The sequence below is a fragment of the Lissotriton helveticus genome, chromosome 4_1 (assembly GCF_964261635.1).
Source record: "Lissotriton helveticus chromosome 4_1, aLisHel1.1, whole genome shotgun sequence".
NCBI lineage: Eukaryota > Metazoa > Chordata > Amphibia > Caudata > Salamandridae > Lissotriton > Lissotriton helveticus.
The window spans coordinates 131154975-131175568 of NC_136063.1; the positions used below are offsets into that span (position 1 = coordinate 131154975).

Here is a 20594-nt window from a genome sequence, read left to right on the forward strand (position 1 = left end):
TATTTACGTCCTTTTGGCAATTCAATTATTATTATTTTTTTTGGGCAATTCAATCTTTTTAAGAATGTTGAGGTGACAACATCACTGATCACTGGGAAACTACAGCAGTCCTTGATAAATGTATGACATTACAACGCATACATTTACAACGCATGCCTTTACAACACAGTTTTTACATCGCAACATCCTTTACAACACATATATTTACATAGTATACCACTAAAACATTTTTTTTTTAAATTACACTTACAACACATTCCATTACATCGCATTGTACCATGACAATGCAAACCATTACATTGCATTTAAGGTAAGTGTTGGATAGTGTAGGGGTAAATATTACTATTCTAACTCCAGGGGGTGTAACAGTAGGGTAAGTGTTGGATAGTGTAGGGGTAAAAATTACTATTCTAACTCCAGGGGGTGCTACAGTATGCTGAGTAATGGATAGTGTAGGGGTAAAAATTACCATTCTAACTCCAGGGGGTGTTACAGTAGGGTAAGTGTTGGATAGTGTTGGGGTACAAATTACTATTCTGACTCCAGGGGGTGCAACAGTAGGCTGACTAATGGATAGTGTAGGGGTAAATATTACTATTCTAACTCCAGGGTGTGTAACAGTAGGGTAAGTGTTGGATAGTGTAGGGGTAAAAATTACTATTCTAACTCCAGGGGGTGCAACAGTAGGCTGAGTAATGGATAGTGTAGGGGTAAAAATTACTATTCTAACTCCAGGGTGTGTTACAGTAGGGTAAGTGTTGGATAGTGTTGGGGTAAAAATTACTATTCTAACTCCAGGGGGTGCAACAGTAGGGTGAGTGTTGGATAGTTTAGAGGTACTTCCCATCCTTGACTTGTGTGAGCCAGTGCACCCTGAGAGGGTATTGCCTCTAGGAATGTCCTATCTGCGTAGGCTTTTAGCACACTTGAACTCTATTCATCTCCAACAGTTAGCCACCTTTCAATTAGCGGAAAAGATTGGGTGGTACAATAAAATTGTACGCCACGTTTTGGGTTGTATCATAGTAAAGATGAGTGAGAAGGGTGTGCGAGCAAACCCTCGTCCCAAGAGGGGTAGCTGGTTTGATTCTGACTGTCAAGAGCTGAAGCGATTGGTGAGACGGAGAGCCAATTACCGCTAAGCGTAAGTCAGGCTCTCTAGCCTACCAGGAGCTGGCTAAGATTTAACTTCAATATAAATCTCTTATGCAGGCAAAAAAAGCCACCTTCTACCATAGAAGTGGGAGGAGATGCAGGAAATCATCCTCTTCAAGGATGAGCAAATGTTTTGGGCAAAAGTCGACAATTTCAGTGCTCCAAATAGGGGTACCCTTGTTTGTGTGATCCCGGAAGAGCAGTGGGCTACCTACTTGATAGATGTCTATGAGGACTCTTCTGGCTCAGATAGATTCCAAAGAATTCTTGATGAAAAACTCCCATTTACTTGGCATTCCAAAAAGGAAGTAAAAGCTGTCATTGAGAGAGTACAGCTCTCCCGAGCCTCTGGCCCCGATAAAATCCCAGCAGTAATACTTAAGATGAATAGTGTTTAGTGGGCTACAGTTTTTCCTCTCTATTTAGTTGGATTGCCATGTCTGGCCTTTACCCCTTTTCTTAGAAAGGGTCTATAATGAAACCCATTTTTAAACAAGCATTTGCAATGTAATTGTTCTCGCTTAAGGGGCCTTATATCTATTTAGCTATACAGCACATTAGCCTGGGTGCTGAAGCCTCTACTGTTCTTTAACATGGAGGGATAGTAAGCACCAAACTGCGTGACATGCCAGGTATGGGAACAAATGCTTCCGCCTTTCAGTGGAAAATGGTATAGTCCAAAGCTCTGTTTTTAGTATAAAATCAAGGCCTTTGGTGGTCATATTACTTATCTTTTATGCAGTGATCGGTCACTAGCGCTTATCAAGGTGGCCTTTGTGATTTTAGAAAAAACAAATTTCAGGAATCTTCCAATCCGTCAATATAGAGGGACATTCATCCTACAGATACATTCGGTACCATCCGCACAGTGGCTCCATTTGGCCATGAATCTGTCTCCAGCTATTGGTTATCTATAACCGCCGTGGACTCTGGCTCTATCCCCCTTTCATCTGTCACCCAAGTGTACATCGAAGTGGTTGACGTTAACGACAACATCCCACAACTTGCACGGCCTGTCTTCTATGCTGCGGTGCTGGAGAACTCCTCAAAAAAACATTTCCATCCTACAACTTGAGGCCAATGACTCCGGTGCCTGCTCGGCTGGTTGACTAAATGGGAATGTACAGGGATTCTTCGCCATTGATCCGGTCACCGATACCCTGTGTCCGCACAAGCTTTTTTCTGTCGAGGTCCTGAGGAAGGTGGTACAAATCCACCGAAACGCGCATCGACCTGGCGTGGATATTCACACAATAATCAATGTTACCTTAGTTACAGAAGAAAGAGATTATTCTGAGTGTAAAGTGATATGTGTGTGTTGTAGTATGTATGAATAGTATGTAAGTGTGTTCAGGTATGTATTTGTGCGTGATGCTGAGTACCTTTTCTGTTCTGTATATAAAATCTGAGAAATATACACATGATAACTTGTATTTTACTATTTATATGAAGTGACTAAAAGAATATAAGGAATTTAAAAAAGAAAATATACTTTTATTATAAAAAAAGTGGAAAATAATTTTTTACAAAAAAATGAATAAATTACTCTAAACAGAATTGAAGAAAGTTTTTTGTCATGCTTTGAAGGACTCTTGTAGAATATGAGAACTATGTCATAAGATGAAAAGTATTTAGGCCACGAGGGAATATTGCTTTGTTGTTTTGTCATATTACTGTGAATACAAGATTTGAAAAAGATATTATTGTCTACAGGTGCTCGTGGAAGACAATTTCTATGGACTCGAATCTTGAGAATGCTACAGTGATTCTGGTATTTTGCTGACCTCTGCTGGTCGTTTTCTATCAAGAAAGTTAAACAGAGGCAGTTGCCAGAAAATTAAAAAAAGAAAGTCCCTCAACAGAAAGCAATTCTGGTATTTTACAGACCTCTACTTGTCGTTTTCTATCAAGACAGTTAAATAGAGGCACTTAAACAAGCAGGCAGAAATTCTGGTATTTTACTGACCTCTACTGGTCGTTTTCTATCAAGACATTTAAATAGAGGCAGTTGAACAGAAAAAAAGTCCCTAAGAAGAAGCAGGCAAGTCCTAAGGCTGATATCCAGAGCCCACAAACTACATACACATATAAATATATACTCAAGAGGTATTGTAAATTGCTTAATAATTAGTTCTTTTAAATAAGACTTCATGAAGAAAAGTTTTATAGTATTAGGGTCCATTCATTCACTTATTCTGGTCAGATGTTGATCGTTGTAAATAAAAAAAGTGGTCATTGAATGGTCCATTCACTGGCACACCTTATGAAGTTCAGTTCTTTCTGTTCATTGGAATGTATGAAAAAATGCATTGTCCTTTTTTCTATTGTCTGTACCTATTAGAGTATTGATTATATTTTACTGATATTCGAGTGTGTTGTTAAATAGGAACATGACGACTAGAGAGGCAGATCCTTAAAGGACATACATCATGTTAATTGTATACACTTTGTTTTTGTATAATTTTTTTAAAATGTATTGATACAGAATTTTTCGTTTGTAAACAGCCCTGACGTAGCGCAATTAGGTGCGAAACACGTGTTGGCTATTTGCGGCTATTCACAACTTTGGAGGCTGCATGCTGTATTGAGAACATCATCTAAAGAAAACATAAAGAAATTTAAAGAAAGATTCAAGAAGTCATGTTGTTTTTTTATTTCAGTATATGGCAATTTATATTTTGAAAAATAAGATACTGGCGGAGATCAGTAGATGAGATTACCAGCGCTGGACTTTATTCCTATTTCCCGCTATTTATTGTTACATATACTAAAATATATACAAGAGGTCTTAAATGCTCATCCTAAAAAGGGAGTGGTACAGACCTCAAACATTATAGGATTATTAGCCTTTTGGATATTTTGCTAAAGATCTTCTCTAAGATTATTTTATCCAAACTAGAATACTGGGCTTCTGAAACTAAGAGAATACCAATAGAACAGGGGGGCTTTCGAGAGGGTCATTCCACTATAGATCATTGCTTCGCCATTATTCGGAAGGACTGCAGGTAAATCAAAGACTGTGCTGTTGTTTTGTAGACTTCAGGACAGCTTTTGATTTAGTTGATGGAGATACCCTTTGGGAGAAACATGCTGCCTGGGAGCTCCTGTTAAACTTTCTTTCTGTACTTCAATCGTTGCATTCTGATAATTGAGCCCAGGTGGAGCTAGGCAAGTCGCGTTGGTTATCCCAAAGTATCTCCATCAAGAATGGCCTCCGGCAAGGTTGCATTTTAGCACCCCTGCTTTTTGATCTATTTTTAGCCGACCTTCCTGCTTTTATTTTCCACTGGATTGTACTCGAATTGGTCTGCGGAGGAAATTAGATGCTTTAGCATCAAACAGCCTTCCGGCAGGTGGAACGAAAGGCGAGGGGCTCCGAGAACCCGCCTGTGAGGAGCGTGTGGAGAGCCCGGGCTCTGAGCGGAGGAGCGGCCGGTCCGGGATGTGACTGCGGCTGCAGGAGGGATACGCACACTGCCGAGCTGCCATCCCTGCTGGGCCTGAGAGCGGTGGCGGGGCGCGTGTGAGGTGACTCCTCCGCCATGAGCTCCTCCAGTGGAAGCGGCGGAGAAGTGGTCAGCTGCGGTTGGCTGCACATGTTTCCGCCCGAGAAAAAGTTGAAGCGCTATTGATATCCACTGCTACAGTGCACAACTCGGATGAAGATGGGTCTGTCTTGAAGAGATCTCACGAAGACCTTGGACAACAGAATTTGCACACTTCCTACTACTGCCTCAGACAACAGAACGCTGCTGAGCTACATGATGCAGCCACAATCGCCTTGGCCCTCCTACCTGCCATCAGTAGGCGCCGCGGGAAGCTACAGGGGCACTGAAGCGCAGCCATTAGTAGGGGACCCCACTGGATCGCTGATCAAGGCTTCAACACTCGGCTGCACCCGGACCGATGTACTCTGCGTGATAGCCCTCAAACTCCGTGCTCCCAGAGGCCGGATCCTGCATTCCCCCATCAGGTCAGCAGGGAGGAAGATGCCCCCACTACTCCTGGGTGTAAGGTTCCTGCAAACAGAGCCGACCATTATCATTTGTGCCTGACCCTAAGATGGTGCCCAACTGCCATTGTAAACAGTGCTGCAGTTTGAAAGACTTTGAGCCTTAAAGCAGTGTTCCCCATAACAATTGAAGCGGCGGCGAGGAGACACGGAGGCTGCCCGGGAGAGGCAGTTGTATGCACACCCTCCTGGACTCCATTACACTTCACTGCCCACCCAGTAATTGTGCTGTCTGGAAGTTTCCGGCAGAAATGTACGCAGCGTGTATATGACAGTGGAAACACAATCGTACCTCTCAGCAGAGCTTCCATTGTAGCGGCACACCCACCCAACCTCTCACCAGATAACATTTAAGGTATTTACTATCTGAGTCAACTCGTGCTGCACGCCGATCGGACCCTCAATGCTGCCTGACCCTATGATGGCGACTGCTACCACTCCTGTGCTAACCAGCTCGCTGTTCCTCGGGCTGATCTGCTGTTTTTAGCTTGCACCCCCTTTCCTTCTTGGTGATAGTGATTAGAGGAGATCGACTGAATTCGAACATCAATGAATCATCCCCCTTACCCGTCTACAAGATGGCCACCTCAGTAAGACCCTCCTCGATGCTCTATTTGGCCTGGGCTAAAATACCTGGTCACAGGTCCGATCTTGATCTGCTTTCACCTTCCCTGTTTCAGCTCATCTTCTAGGACAGTTACTCCATGAACTCTCCACCAACAGTTGAGACCTAGCTGTTCTGACGGATGCCCGGTGGAGCTACCTTGATAGCCATAGGGGAGATGAGCTGTGGACACCTACCCGTTACCTACCCAGCCGGTCCTCGGACAGACTCTCCTTACTCTCACCTGACCTCTAAGCACCCTCCTTCCCCTTCACTCTACCCCCTTACCCCTATCCGCTCTATTCATTTCCAGTTTTGGACCTTTGCCCTCTCCCGATCTTGTTCACTGTTTCTATCCTGTTAAACACTTGGACATTCAGCTACCCAGTCGGTCACTGGGCGAACTTCCCTGTGTCTCTCCTGATGTCTTTTCACTCATCCTCTCCCCCGTCTCTGCTCTATTTGTCTCACCTTCTTTTCTCCTTAAATGTGTTGCTTATTTGATGTAACGTTTAATTGTTATCATTTTTGTAACTTTATGTAATCTAATGTAAAGCGCTCTGATATCTACGGGTCTATCCAGCGCTATATAAAACTCATTAAATAAAATAAAAATAAATAAACTTATGGTAAGCAAAATAAGCTTTGCATTGAGCTGGAAAAGACCGAAATCTTGGTTTTTGGAAAAAAGGTAAAGAAATTCAGTTGGTACTTAGGAAGGTGGAGCAAGTTGCCCAATATAAATACTTGGGTCTGACCTTTAGGAGGAACCTGAATTGGGATACGCATCAGGATGATATCAAGAAGAAGCCCCATTGCAGGCCAGTTATCTATCAAGATTTAATACTCAATTTGGGGGGCATTTCCATATTCCACTACTAAAGGCCTATGAAGTGACAATTCGCCCTTTGAGTTTATATTGGGGAGAGGATTTCACCCTGGATCTCTCATATGAATGGGATAGATTAATTGGGGTAGTGTTTAGAAGGCTTTCAACTCTTCCCCAAGGCACCATGGTACAAGCCGTAAGGAGAGAGTGTAAGTTGGTCTCCTGGAACCTGATGACCTTTACTCAGGTCCTAAGATATTTTAATACACTTTCTAAAGATGATGAGGTGACCAAAGTTTCCAACTTTTGTTGGAAAGATATTCAATGTAGTGAAAGAAGGTGGGCAAAGTATGTAAGAACTAGGTAAATTACTCTTAGGAACATCCATACATATAGTGGCAGAATTACACCCTGGTCCCCCTTCCCCTTCCCAGGCAAGCATACATTAAAAGAGTCGGTTGCGTTAGTGTTTGAATCCAATGACCTATTCTACCTGAGCAAGAAACCATCTATCAACTTTAAATCTCCACTCTGGGCCAAGACACTGTCTTTTCCTACTTGTTAGAGCTACCAAATCCAGGTTTGTGAAGTGGAATATTAAGGGTATTAATCTACTCATCCTGCCCATACTGGGCCAGGGTCCAAGATAATAGAGGCCTCTGCCCCCTGAATGCAACATGTTCCTTACTGGATATATTATTGGACTGCTTTTTTTATTTCGCAAACCCCCATATTGTTTTCACATACCACCAATGGGAACATTGCCCAACACTATCGAAAGGTAGTTCACAAACGTTTGCACAGACTTTTGCTTATTTTTCTGGGTTTTAAACATCACATCTGCGCTCATATTAATATAAGCTTGCACCTACATCTGCAAAGAAAAATAGGCTTGCCAACACGAAACAGATATACTTTGCTTCCTTTATTCCCCAACTATCTGAACAGGGTTTTGACTTAAGAAAGGACACTATAGACATAAAATCAGTCTGGGGGACTAAAGAATGGCAGGTTCAGGGAACCGAGGCACTATTTAGAGCATGCCTCATACCATAGCAAATTATCTTCATGAGCGACACTGTGCAACAGACTTCGTGTCTTGGGTTAGCCAAGACGAAGGACTTTAACACACCTGTGTAAAAATCTACTTGAGCATCAGAAAAGGTAAGCTTGCGCTGTGCATGGTGTTGTTCGCAATGATTGCACAGTGCGGACAAGCATCCAACACTGTGCAATCACTGCAAACTGCATTTTTCTACCGTACTCCGGCGCTTGTGGAGCTCCGCGTAGTGCACCTGAGTTATTTTTGCACTTGGGGTAGCTTTGCATAGTGCAACTCCGCGGACTCCAAACAGGGTTAGTAAAACTGCTGTGAAGGGAGTACCATGAGTTCTGGTGCTCCAATGGGCTAATTCTCTCACTGTAACAGATGTAGACTGCACATTTGATTCTATATTTAAAACACAAGAATTTCTGGAGTACGAACAAGAATATCCTCGGATGAAAACTGTAACCCCAAGTGGTAAAATCCTCTATCAGGGGAGCCATCTCCATTGGCATGCAAATTATTAGTATTCTGTGTTTTCCTGCCGGCCCGTATGGGGAAATACTGCTTCAAGCTGTGCTATTTTCTGTGCTATCCAGAACAGAATTTGCCACCGCATGTTGGGCATTCTTCCCATACCTGCGTTCAGCGTTTGTGAGCTTATATTTGGTGTAGTCTATTGAGGTTGACCAGCTTGAGCAATCCACGCAGGTTGAATTGTCAGTGTTCACATTACGAACTGTGTAAGGTTTCTATATAGTTTAACTACATCTCTGTAAAGTGTATGTACTTTTGCTGCTGACAATGTATCAATATCTGGATGCAGTGTGTAAGCAGCTAGGACCGGCCATGTTACTCCTTCTCTGCTGAGCGGACCGAGTCTCACATTTGTTGTTGCTAGTGGGAGAGTGCCTTTACACCAATTATTATGCTGTTGGTATGTTAACTGGACTTCTATGTCCACGTATGAAAAGTGTTCTTCAGGTGTGTCATCCACAATAAAGTATGATACAACTTTGTGCGTGCATCTGCAGATGGGAATCTGACCATAGAATACCTCTGTTCTGAATGCCTTGTGTCCCTTAATCACAAAGGTAACACCACCACCCATTGCCGGAAGGTCGAATTGTAATATTTGCATAGTAACTGCATGTCTTAAATTTTCTGTAATGTTACAAGCAACTTCCTGATCTTCTTCCCCTGTACTCCCACTGTCGTCTCCAGTGACAGAAATTGTGGGAGGAAGAAGAAAGGAAAAGAGATAACGTTTTGCAAAATGAGGGAATCTTTTATCCCTTCAATATTGAATAACCCACTGCTAATACATCGGAGCTACCTACTAAGCTAAGGCAGATTTCCCTTCTCACTACAGACGTCTCTGGTTAAATGAGAGTAGGAGTCAGTGAGGAAGCATGACTGAACTACTCATTTGGCATGATTGTAGTTAATGAAAATACACAGCATCTGCGCATTTGTTGGACAACATAAGCTAAGGGCTTGGTGCATAAGACTGGTTTTGGGCCCCCTCAGGATTTGTTGGCCTATAGACCAGCGGGCTCACAGTACCACCATAAGCCCCCTAACTTTACCAAGGAGAAAATAGTTTCTGGCAATCACTGAACATGACAACCCATGACCCTTCAGGGATCTTGGAAGCAGTACAGTACTTTTCGCTCAGTCAATCGTGCTCACTTAGTCTTAGACAGATACACAGAATAAACTTTGGGGAGGCTTTCAATAAACATTTATTGAACCATTCCCATTCTAGTATAAAACATATGTGCTACAATAATCAGTAGACAGAAACAAACGTAAGAGGTTACAAGCAGCACCAAAAGAGTGAACAGTATAAACATTTCCACCACGGTGCTAAAGCAATGAATATATGCAGGCATATAGAAAAACAGCAATCTTTGCATACTTCTACAATGTGGACCCTACCTAAGTGTACCTAACATGTATGTGGGTGTGAAGCCAAGAATCCCTTAGAAAAGAGCCAACCCTATTACTTGATGGGAGAGAATGAAGGACCCCCGTCTTGGTCATGAGTTGGACACCACGCAAGGGATGCCAGACCACTGTGTGTTGAAGCTTTGGCATGCAGAGACCTCCGTGTCAGTGTCAGTGTAGTAGCGTCTCCTCTCGCTACCTAGTGAAGGTGCTGTTCTTTTATATCAAAAGGGCAGCCTTGGGGGTCTACCTAGATCGATATGTTTATGATTGTAGTTATGGAAATTACCCCGAATCAATATTTGTAACTAAGCAAAGTAGCCCTGTTGCCCGACGATGACGATAGTGAGGACTTTTGTTCAGAGTATGTTTATCCTGGTATGTACGTCATGCCAGGGGGTTAAGATATGATGCTAAGAATTCTTCATGCATAATCAATTAGGCTAGTTTCAAGGAACCCAATTGACATTTATTCAACAGATAACTGGGTAAAAGTTCATTGCTAGAACCATTATGCAGAGCAAGGTAGAGCAAATGTAAGTAAAAAGTCACTTTGCTACTTAGGCCTAGGGTAGGAAACATAACAACACCCCCAGGCACCAGTCTCGATGAGGAGTATTTTGTAGAAGTGCTACAATGTAATGTAATTTAATGTAATGTAATGTAATGTGAAATGACATTTATACCGCGCTACTATCACTCCAAGGAGCATCTTGGCGCCTACACATGGACCAGAATAGATCTAAGGTCTGGTCTGGCTGCTAACTGTAGTGATACCAGTGCCCTCATACTAGTGCACGAGCGCAGGTGTCAGGGAGACTAAAAATCCAGGTCTTTAATGCCTTTCTGAACTCAGATTCCTGTTCCAACGGCAGGAGATGTGGAGGGAGTTTGTTCCATGCTTTGGACCCAAGGACTACAAACTTAGGGGCCCAGTCCCACGAGAGCGACTGGGACAACAACATGCAACAACAAATGAATATTTCTGGCAATAAAATGTTCAATTCATTATTCTCAATTGTTTCATTCAAAGTAAACTTTTATGTTTCAACACAGTTATTTGAAAAATGTTTACATCCCAAATGTTTTCCAATGACATTTAGACATTCTCAAATGTTACAAACAATGTACATTATAAACTTCACACCCTATGCATTTCGAGACTTTTTTCTCTTCTTCAGGGGTATAGCTGCAAAAGAAAATATGTCATGAGACCAAATTCATTTGAAAAGCGTAGGAACAAATCAATTAAACTTTCTACCTATAAGTTTAAAAAGAGTCCAATCACCAACACCTGTGTGACATGCCATCTCTAATCAACAACTCACTTGAAGTCCTTAATGTATTCCTCAGTCCTAAATGTATTTCAACAAGAAACTTTAAAAGAAACAACAAACTTAGCCAAAATCCACCATAGAATCCTGATGTAGGAATGTAAACAAAAACCGAATTCTATATACCTTCGTTTCTTGGATCCAAATCTAACCCAGATGGAGTAAACGTTGAAGACCTCTATAATACTGGAGCTGAAAGATTATAAATGCATCCAGTTCATGAATCATAACCCAACTCAATCATGAAACTCAAAGGTAAAGTCAGAAACCATGCTCTTACCTAAAATCGTAGTATAATCATGGTAGTGCCAGGATAATCTACAGAAATAAATGAGCAATTAGATTCCCCCTATTGTGAAAGTCGGCCTCTAAAATACGACTGACTCACAAACTGTTCTTACCGTTCTGAGAAGGTTCTGCTCGCGAAACCATCCGTGCTCGGTTCTGTGCAAAAAAACGCCATGGAGCTCACCCCGTTATCAAGCAACAAATGCTGCCTCCGCGTCACGTGAGTGCGGCTTGTAAGATGGTAAAAATCCAAAAAAGACTACAGCGAATACACAGCGCTCCGAATAGATTAAAATGTAAGGATATTACTTTTGATCTGCAAATTGGAATCATCGGAAATTGACACGACGGTGTACTATGAACATCGGAAATCAACACAACGGAGTACTATGAACAAAAATCACTGAAAGTTCTACTTGTCACGTCAAATCACTCGTGAATCAATAATTACTCAAAATTCATTTTGTTCCTAATATCAGTTATGCCAAGCTACAAAAGCCAAAATCAACGATTATACCTTAGCTACATCAACCCGAGTACTCTATATACACTGACTAAGACTTGAAAAAGGCTCATCAACGTCTCTAATACTCCTTCATCAAAATAAACAAAGGGCTCCTACCATATCAGAATCTTAAAAGAATTGTAATGTGCATACAATATAAATCGTATGGAATACATCAAGACAAACATACATTGTTATCTGTAAAGTAATATGTTCAGCAAATAAACAACATTAGTGAATTGTAAGGAGTATATCATATTTGTGTGTTTGTATGGTTCTACGGTGCAAGGAACACATTAGAGAAAACACAACATTTCCAATTTGTCGTTGAGTCCCATTGGATTTAAGGTCCTAAGACGTTTTATCCAGTACACTTCCTGTTGAAGTAGTTTTTTAGAATGATCGAATCCAGGTTGTTTATCCACTTGCTCAATAATTTGAAATTTAAGTTGAGCTATAGTGTGCCTCTTATCTTTCCAATGGGTTGCCAATGGTGATGTCAAATTCCCTGTGCGTATTCGACTCTTATGTTCGGAGAGTCTGATTTTCATTTTACGTTCTGTTTTTCCGACATACAATAGCCCACACGGGCATTTGATGGTATATATTATGTTCTCAGAATCACAAGTATTTAGATTCTGCAGAGTGATTTTTTCTCCTGACTGAGGGTGTAGGAGTGTGTCCCCCAAAATCGCAATATTACAATGGATACAATTCCAGCATTTGAATATATCAGTTTTTTTGCAATTTCTCTTTTTTCTTTTTAGTCAAGATTTCTTTCAAATTACTTGACCTAGTATAGGCAAATAAAGGTTTGTTTTCAAATAGTTCATGAAAATCTGGTTCAGACCTTAATATTTCCCAGTGTTTAAGTATGCTTCTTTTAATGTCCCAAGAAACGGTGGAGAATTTTGAAACCAAAACGGTTCTTTCAGTCGTGGATCTTTGTCTGCACATCTAAAAATGAAACTTTGTGTTTGTCAAACTGAAAAGTGAATTGAATCCTGGGGTCTGCTAAATTCAATGTTTGGATGTTGTTCTTTAAATCGTTCTCCGTGACATTCCATATTATGAATATATCGTCGATGAATCGACAAAAGCATATTAATCCTTGGGTCCATGAATGATCCTGCAGAATATACTCATGTTCAAACCTTGCCATAAAGGTATTAGCGTAGGCCGGTGCTCCTGGAAAACCCATGCTCGTTCCATTTAACTGAATGTAAAAATCATCTTCCCACATGAAATAACTGTTTTGCAAGCAAAATTCCAAAATGTCCAAAATGAAACTTTCGGGTGCATCTAGATCAACCTTACTCAATAAGGCCCATTCTACTGCCTCAATGCCGCTAGTATGTGGTATCGAAGTGTATAGAGACACTACGTCGATGGTACATAGGATCAGATTATCTGTTACTTTATCCTTAATATTCAATAAACATCTTAAAAAGTCAGATGTGTCCTCGATGTATGTTTTCCACTGTTGGACAAATGGTTGTAAATAGTGATCGATGAATCTGCCCAGATTTTAAAATATAGAACCACATCCTGCCACAATGGGTCTAAACGGTGGGTTTGTTGCGTGTTTATGCACTTTCGGTAAGAAATAAATCCTTGGATGTTTAGGATTAATGTTCATCAAATATTTTTTGGTGGTGGTGTTGATCCAACCGAATTCTTCTGCTTTGTTCAGAATTATTTCCAGGTTCTACATGATTTCTAAAGTTGGATCATTGTCCAATTTTCCATATGTTGTTACATCCGTTACATATTCCAATGCTTTCCTGTCATAAAAATCTTTATCCATAATTACTAAGCCTCCTCCCTTGTCTGCTTTTTGAATTTGAATATCAGTTCTACTTCCCAGTTCCTTCAACGCACTGTATTCTGCTCTACTCAAATTGTTTTGTTTTCTCTTGTAGTTTATTTTTTTTCAAGTCTTGTTTTACAAGTGTTTCAAATGTATCCAAGGATTTGTGTGAACTTGGAGCCATAAAGGTACTTTTAGCTTTGAAAATTTGAGTTTCTTTCATGGGATCTTGTGGACAAATGTTGGTGAATTTTTTTTTTAATCTTAGCGTTCTCATAAATCTGAATATAGCAATATCTGTCTCCAGTTCCGAAGTATTGTATGTGCTCACGAAAGATGTTCCTTTGTTTAGAACTAGATTTTGAAACTTTGTCAATTTAAGTCGCGAAATGTTTATGACCAGACTCATTTCTGTGTTTGACTCCGTAATCCTGTCTTGGATTTCTCTTTCTCTTTCTCTTTTTCTTTTTCCTTTGCTTCTCCTTGTTTTTTGTTTGAAGGTTTGTTTGTTTGAGATGTTGTCATTTCCTCTGGTGGACGTCCAGTTAAGGATGCCCCCTCTAAAAAGACACACTGACTGTTGATTCAGATGATCCTGAGGTTGATGGCTTCATTAGATCCACAGTTGTTGTTGAACGACCTGTAGGTTTTCTAGCTGTGTCAATATCTCCATCAGAGAAGACACTTTCCTCAGATGACATTTGGGTAGTACATTTTGTGAATCTGCGTTGAACATATACTTCCGCCCAAGTATAGGCCTCATTCAGTTTATAATCTATTGTGTCTCTCTTAAACTTTCGTAGTTTGGTCTCTTGTAGTTCTTTCCCATATTTGTCTAATTTAGCATTGAGTTCCTCTATGAATTTATCGCAGGGTTCTGTATCCATCCTTTTGGTCAATTCATTTTTCAAATTGAATATTTCCTCCTCTAGTTCATGAATAGCTCTTGAGAGTTCTTCCACAAGCAATAAAATCAAATCTAAAGAGCACTTACTTAGGATGCTGTACCATTTATCCATGAACTGCTGGTTGTTTTGCAATCTGTATAACATTGGTTTTATGGATAGTCGTAATCCTCTAGGTATTCTTTTCAATCGATGATATTGGATCAGAGTTGAGGCATGTAGTCTTTGATTTAATTCCCTCCTCGTCAGATATTCTAATTGACGTAGCTGTTGAGCAATCGTGCTGCTTTGTGCATCAAATGATTTGGTCTCCTTAATTAAATTATAAATCTGATACGCTTCTTCAGGAGTATAAGCTTTGGTTGAAGCTCTATTTTCGGTGATGCTTGAAATACTGTCAAAATACATGTTTTACTGTGGGTGGTGCTGCTCTGGTACAGGTCAGTAGAAAAATTCAATGAGTGGTAGTGTACAAGATGCCAGATGCCGAGGATGAGAAACAATCGATAATGCTCGTGGCCATCTTCAAACATATTGTAAATTCTGGAAACCTACACTGGGAGAAACCTCTTTTTTCCTTCAAAAAACAGCATAGTCTAAAGGACACCCTGGTTAAAACCAGGCCCACAGTAAAAGCTGTTCCGACTAACCAATCCATCACTGCAATCTGGGGGCTCCCTAATGTGACTGGACACTATCGCTGTGACAACTGCTGTGTTTGCCATTTGACAAGAAACACTAAGACACTGGATCTTGAAGAAGGAAAAGCATGGAGACAAATTGCGCATACGAACTGCAATAGCAACAATGTTGTCTATTTGATTTAATGCATTTGTAAAAAACAGTATGTAGGGATGACCACCCGTAAGATCAAGCAGCGAATCAGCGAACACCGCAGCACTATCCGCTGCAGAAAAAGTGCGACCAGACTGACGGACCACTTTTTAGAGAAGAACCACACACCCAACGATATGATATGGACTATCATTGAGCAACTACCAGCCGGGCCAAACCTACAGAAACGTTTGTACGAAAAAGAACAAAGATGGGTTTATAGACTATCCACACATATCAATGGTCTCAACGATAACATCCAATGGGCGAACGTTCTGTAAAATAACCTCCCCCATCCGTCTGTATACATAGTGCCTATATACCCAGGGTTGTATTAATTCCCTCTTCTAGTAGTTTGTTAACAACCCATCCCTGTGAATTATGACAGTCTACACTAATACTGAACGCATTGCTCTCCACTGTCCATGCAAGCTAAAAAGACATCCCAACGCATTGTTTCCGAAGGTCCATGCAAGCCTCAGGACATACTATAGTTTTTGTATCTCTCTGTAGAAACTCCCTTTTCCTTTCCTTACTAATTACACGGGGCTCTACTCTCCCCAGTCATCGAGAAAGATGAGACCTCGGTGTTCCGATTAACATACGGAACATGCAAACCATTCCCGCAGTGTTTACTACCTACGGACGACGTGGTTACTATGGTAACTGACTTTGTGTGTACACCCGAGGCTTCCGTAGCGCAAGCCCGGGCCGTTGCGTGACGTCAGGACGCTTTGCCAGCCACGCCCCTCATTACCGATGGCGGCCGCCTTAATGCCGGCAAGACGGCCGACCAGATTACGGGCACACGAGGGACTCCATAGGTATAATGCCATGCTAGACCTGCGAGAACTGTAAGTAGAGACCCCCAGCACCGCACGGAAACGCGAAGTCCCACGTGTTTTCGGCTCAACTTTCTCAGAGTAGATTAACCCTATCGGTTAGCTACTTAGCACCACTCGTTTTTTATTACAGAATATGTTTTCAACCACAGGCCTCTCCTCCCTCCTAATCCCGTGCTGCCCTATGACTCTTCACTAGGAGTAAGCACTTCTACTATATGTTTTATGTTGTGTTTGTTTGTATTGTCCTGTATGGAATCAAGAGACATTAGACACACCACGATATGCCTATCACCTAGAATGACGTGATTGCAGCATAGTCACGCACCTATAGATTTTGGAAGCGTATGAATGAGTAATTAATCTCAGATCTTTCACCATGCACTCTACAATTGATAGGTGTGCCAGGTAGTCCAGTCGACAACATCTGCGCCAATAATCGATTCCGATAATTTTGAGCTGCACCATGCACCCTAGATTTACTGCACAACAATAGTGCGCATTTAATCGGTGTGATGGGATGATTGATGAAGCACAAAGACAGGAGATTTCTTCACTTCACTACGTTGCAGGCTTGTAACGAGTTTTCTTGTGATCAATATTCCTTTTCTCCACAGGTCTTTTTATTGTTAGGATAACCACCACCGGGTTATACCTTTGTTGTTTTTTCTGCCTAGTGTCACGATTTGGTTACCTAGGCACAAAGGAATGACGGCACGGCAGGGTGTTAGTGTACCCTGACCACCCATTTCTTTGCTTTGGTCCTGAAGAATAACCGGTAACTCCCATTACGGTTTGAAACATGTAGACCCACCACATATAATCCAGATACACTTGGTCATAATTAAACCTATTACTGCTTCTACACATAGATTTTAATATTGTCCAGTAGTCTTAAAGAATAAAGTTTTTTCCAAAATAAGTCATACCAGGACAATTTTTAATACACCCACTCTTTTCTCTACATTCATCACTCACATACCAGCTCCACTGTATTTCAGGTGTTGTAGCACACCTTGATGGCACTCGGCCATCGAGGTGGCCCCGATGATGAAGCATGTCACCGACCAGGTCGGTGAGTGAGGGGTTACTAAAAAACAAAGAAGGACTCTCTTCTTTTTGAAACCGAATCATCCCGCCGAAATCGCTCTGCTGAGCATTTTTTCTGGTGGTACTCCTTCTTTTTGTTAATTTAGACATCTTCAAACATAGACAAATGCCTGTGAAACTGCCAGGCAGGTATGTTATTTTATCTTAACAGATTTTTATAGTGCACGACAACCCATAGTTGTCTTTGCGCTTGCTAAACATACACATGCTGAGCCAGGATTTACTAGTTGTTAAATAACCATGTCTTTGGTTCCTTTCTGAATTTGAGGAGGGTGGATATGGCCCTAAGATGTGGTGGGAGAGAGTTCCAAAGCCTGGCTGGGCTGTTGGTAAAGCTCCTTCCTTCCCAGTTCACTTACCTGAATCTTGCAGTAGTGACCAGTCTATCACTGGCAGATCGAAGGTGTCTGTTTGGAGTATACCAGTTAAAAATCGTCGATAAAAATTCCAGTCCTTCTCTATGCAAGGCATTATGGGCCGCGCAGAGTACTTTACATTTTATTCATTGTCAGATAGAGCCAATGTAGTTCCCAGATGTCTGAGGAAACAGAATGATGTTTAGGAATGTCCAGAATCAATCTGGCTGCTTCATTTTGCACCGATTGGAGTCTTCTGAGTAGTTTATCCTGGAGGTTTATGTACAAGCCACCATTACAATAATCAAATTTTGATAGATATATGAAATTACGTGCCATGCAAGTCAAAGGCCATCATGCAGTGTCTCCCGCAGGTTGGATCTGAACCAAAGTGAGCTTTTGATTTTGCCCTTTTTCAGGGTTCAGAGTTCGAACGTAGTCCTGAGGCCACATACTTTTTCGGGAAAAGGAAATAGTAAGAATAACAACTGGCAACTTTCTCTGAATCCAGTGGCTTGACAGTTCGGGCTGCAGTGGCTCCACTGAAGGCAGTCATCTTTGGCTGAGCAGCTGCAATGTTTGATGCCCCCATTTGGCAAAATATTTTGTTCTGCAAGAACAAACTCACGAAATAGCAACTACACTGACACAAAGGAAGTTGCTTCGGACATTGAGCTATTTCTCGACCTGGGATTGCCATGTCCGCATAACGGTCCTGAGTGTTAAGAATGAGTGACAGCCATCCTGCTTTAATTGAGGAGGTGCGAGTATGCACAGGGGGCCCGATGTAGGTAAAATAGATTTACCGATTTTTAATTACCGAATCATACCGATTCGGTAATTAAAAATCGGTAAATCTAAGGGGTTGAGATGTAGGAACATCCAGATGTTCCTTCTACCGAATCGGTAAATATCTGTATTTACCGATTCGGTAAATACCGACCGGTAATGGCCCATTCATTCCTATGGGCTTTGAAGCCCATAGGAATGAATGGGGCATTACCGGTCGGTATTTACCGAATCGGTAAATACAGATTTTGACAAGGGTGCAGGGGGTGTCACTTTGACACCCTCTAGCACCCCCAAAAAAGATTCGGGGGCCATGTGGCAGGCATACTTGCCCTAAGGGCAGGTCTGCCTGTCATATGGCACAGGTGTGCATGCACACATGTGCATGCACACCTGAATCAGTATTTTACCATCAAATATATTTGATGGTAAAATACAGAATCGGTAAGGGTTGTGGGACTCAGAAGAGTCCCACCTACATATCAAAAATACCGAGTCGGTATAAATACCGATTCGGTATTTTACAGATTCGGTAAATTTACCGATCGGTAAATTTACCGAATCTGTAAAATTCTGGGCCCTACATACCAATTCTGATTTTCCGGTCGGTAACGGCCGAAAATACCGATTTTCGGCCGTTACCGACCGACCTACATCTGGCCCAGAGTCCCTACAGTCCTATGGTGGACTGACTCCACCCGTTGAAACCCAGATCCAGTCATTTGAAGCAGGCAGCATTGGATTGAGAAGGCGGGCAGTCGGGCATTGGCCAATCGGCCAGTGCCTAAGAGTCACCTATGGGCCGGTTTCTCTATCAACCCGCCCACAGAGCCTTATTGTCTCTTCCCCGCCCGGTCACTGTAGTCTGGAGCCAGCATCATGGGCAGGAAGGCTCAGAGGCGGTAGCTTGCAGCAACGCTACTCTGTCAGTATTCTGACCACTGCAGACTTTAGCTTGGCCTAGTGGGGTCGGAGCAGACACTCAAGCAGTGTCTCACTTGCCTGCTGTGCTGTTAAACTGAGGCTTCTGGCTGGGAGCAGGTTTTCTGGCATTTGGGCCATTATCAGCTCAGCTCCCCTTGAGCAGCAGCAGCTATACTTGGCTGGGGAGGTGGAAGAGTAATTAAAGGGGACTGCCTAGGGCCTGTTCTTGGCACCTCAGCGCCAGAGTCTTTCAGGCCTAAAGTGTGTGTGGGGGGTGGTATGCTTGCATAGGCCTCGCTGTGAGGCATCTTTCACGGAGAGAAAACTTGAGAGGATGTAATGTTTGGGTCAGAGCTGCTGAATTTGGAAATAGGTTTGAGTCCCAGCCTCAGCTCAACATTCTGTGATTCTGGGCAAATGACTTAATTGCCCAAGGCCTAAACATTTTTTTTTTTTTATTGAGTTTGCATAACAAGATACAATACAGTTGAATGCACATTACAGTGTTTTTTGCATGGTTGAGCATTATTCCACCTTTATCTTAAACTTATTTAGCAATGATTTCTGAGTCCCAACTGCTGAGAGTTTGTATATTATTCAGTTGCATCTGCGTTTGCACTTAACAGGTATGTTACGTGAGGGGCCCAAAAATCTTTTGGCTGTGAGGCTTCAGGTACTTCTTCTGCATAAGTTTCAAGTTGTTTCTTGCAGTAGGCTAGATCCCATAGCCATAATTTTTTGTTCGGGACCATTTTCCCACCCCAACATATGGATATTCGTTGCTTGGCTGATTGCAGTGCCTAAAATAAAAATGTATTTGATCTTCTGTAATGTGACTGGTGCTCATAAAAACGCTGCCGTTGGCCTGAGTTCACGCTAAAACGACAATAAAAAATAACCTGCTTCTTGCTCATGTTTTAAGAGTCTGCAATGGCTGGAATAATAATAAAAGAGGATTCTTTATACAATAATAAATATGTCCTTCTACACATGGGGTTTCTGCCTTTGTTTAGTTTTTATTTCAACTATCTGTCATGGGTCATTAAAGTAGATTTAGACCACATTTTAAACTCTGTTAATCTTATGTTTATTTTTTAAAGTACATATTGATCAGAGGAGAAATACCAGCATTAGAAGATTTTCATCATTTTCCTGCGACCAGGATATTAAGTTACCAGTTAAGCTGGTTAAAAAATGGACAGCTGGCAAATATAGCCACATTGTGAGTTGTGGCCTTTGGGCCACTTTATTTCACCTCGCCTGCCCAGCCAAAAGGTAGTGTTTCTAGCTTTCACCAATGTT

The 20594-nt window shown here is 41.7% G+C and overlaps 1 protein-coding gene across 1 annotated transcript in view; it reads right to left on the bottom strand.

The window, feature by feature from the left end:
* The window catches only part of LOC144828412 (uncharacterized), a 2343931-nt gene that overhangs the window by 1337884 nt on the left and 985453 nt on the right, over positions 1 to 20594 (bottom strand). The gene's annotated exons all lie outside the window — the stretch shown is intronic.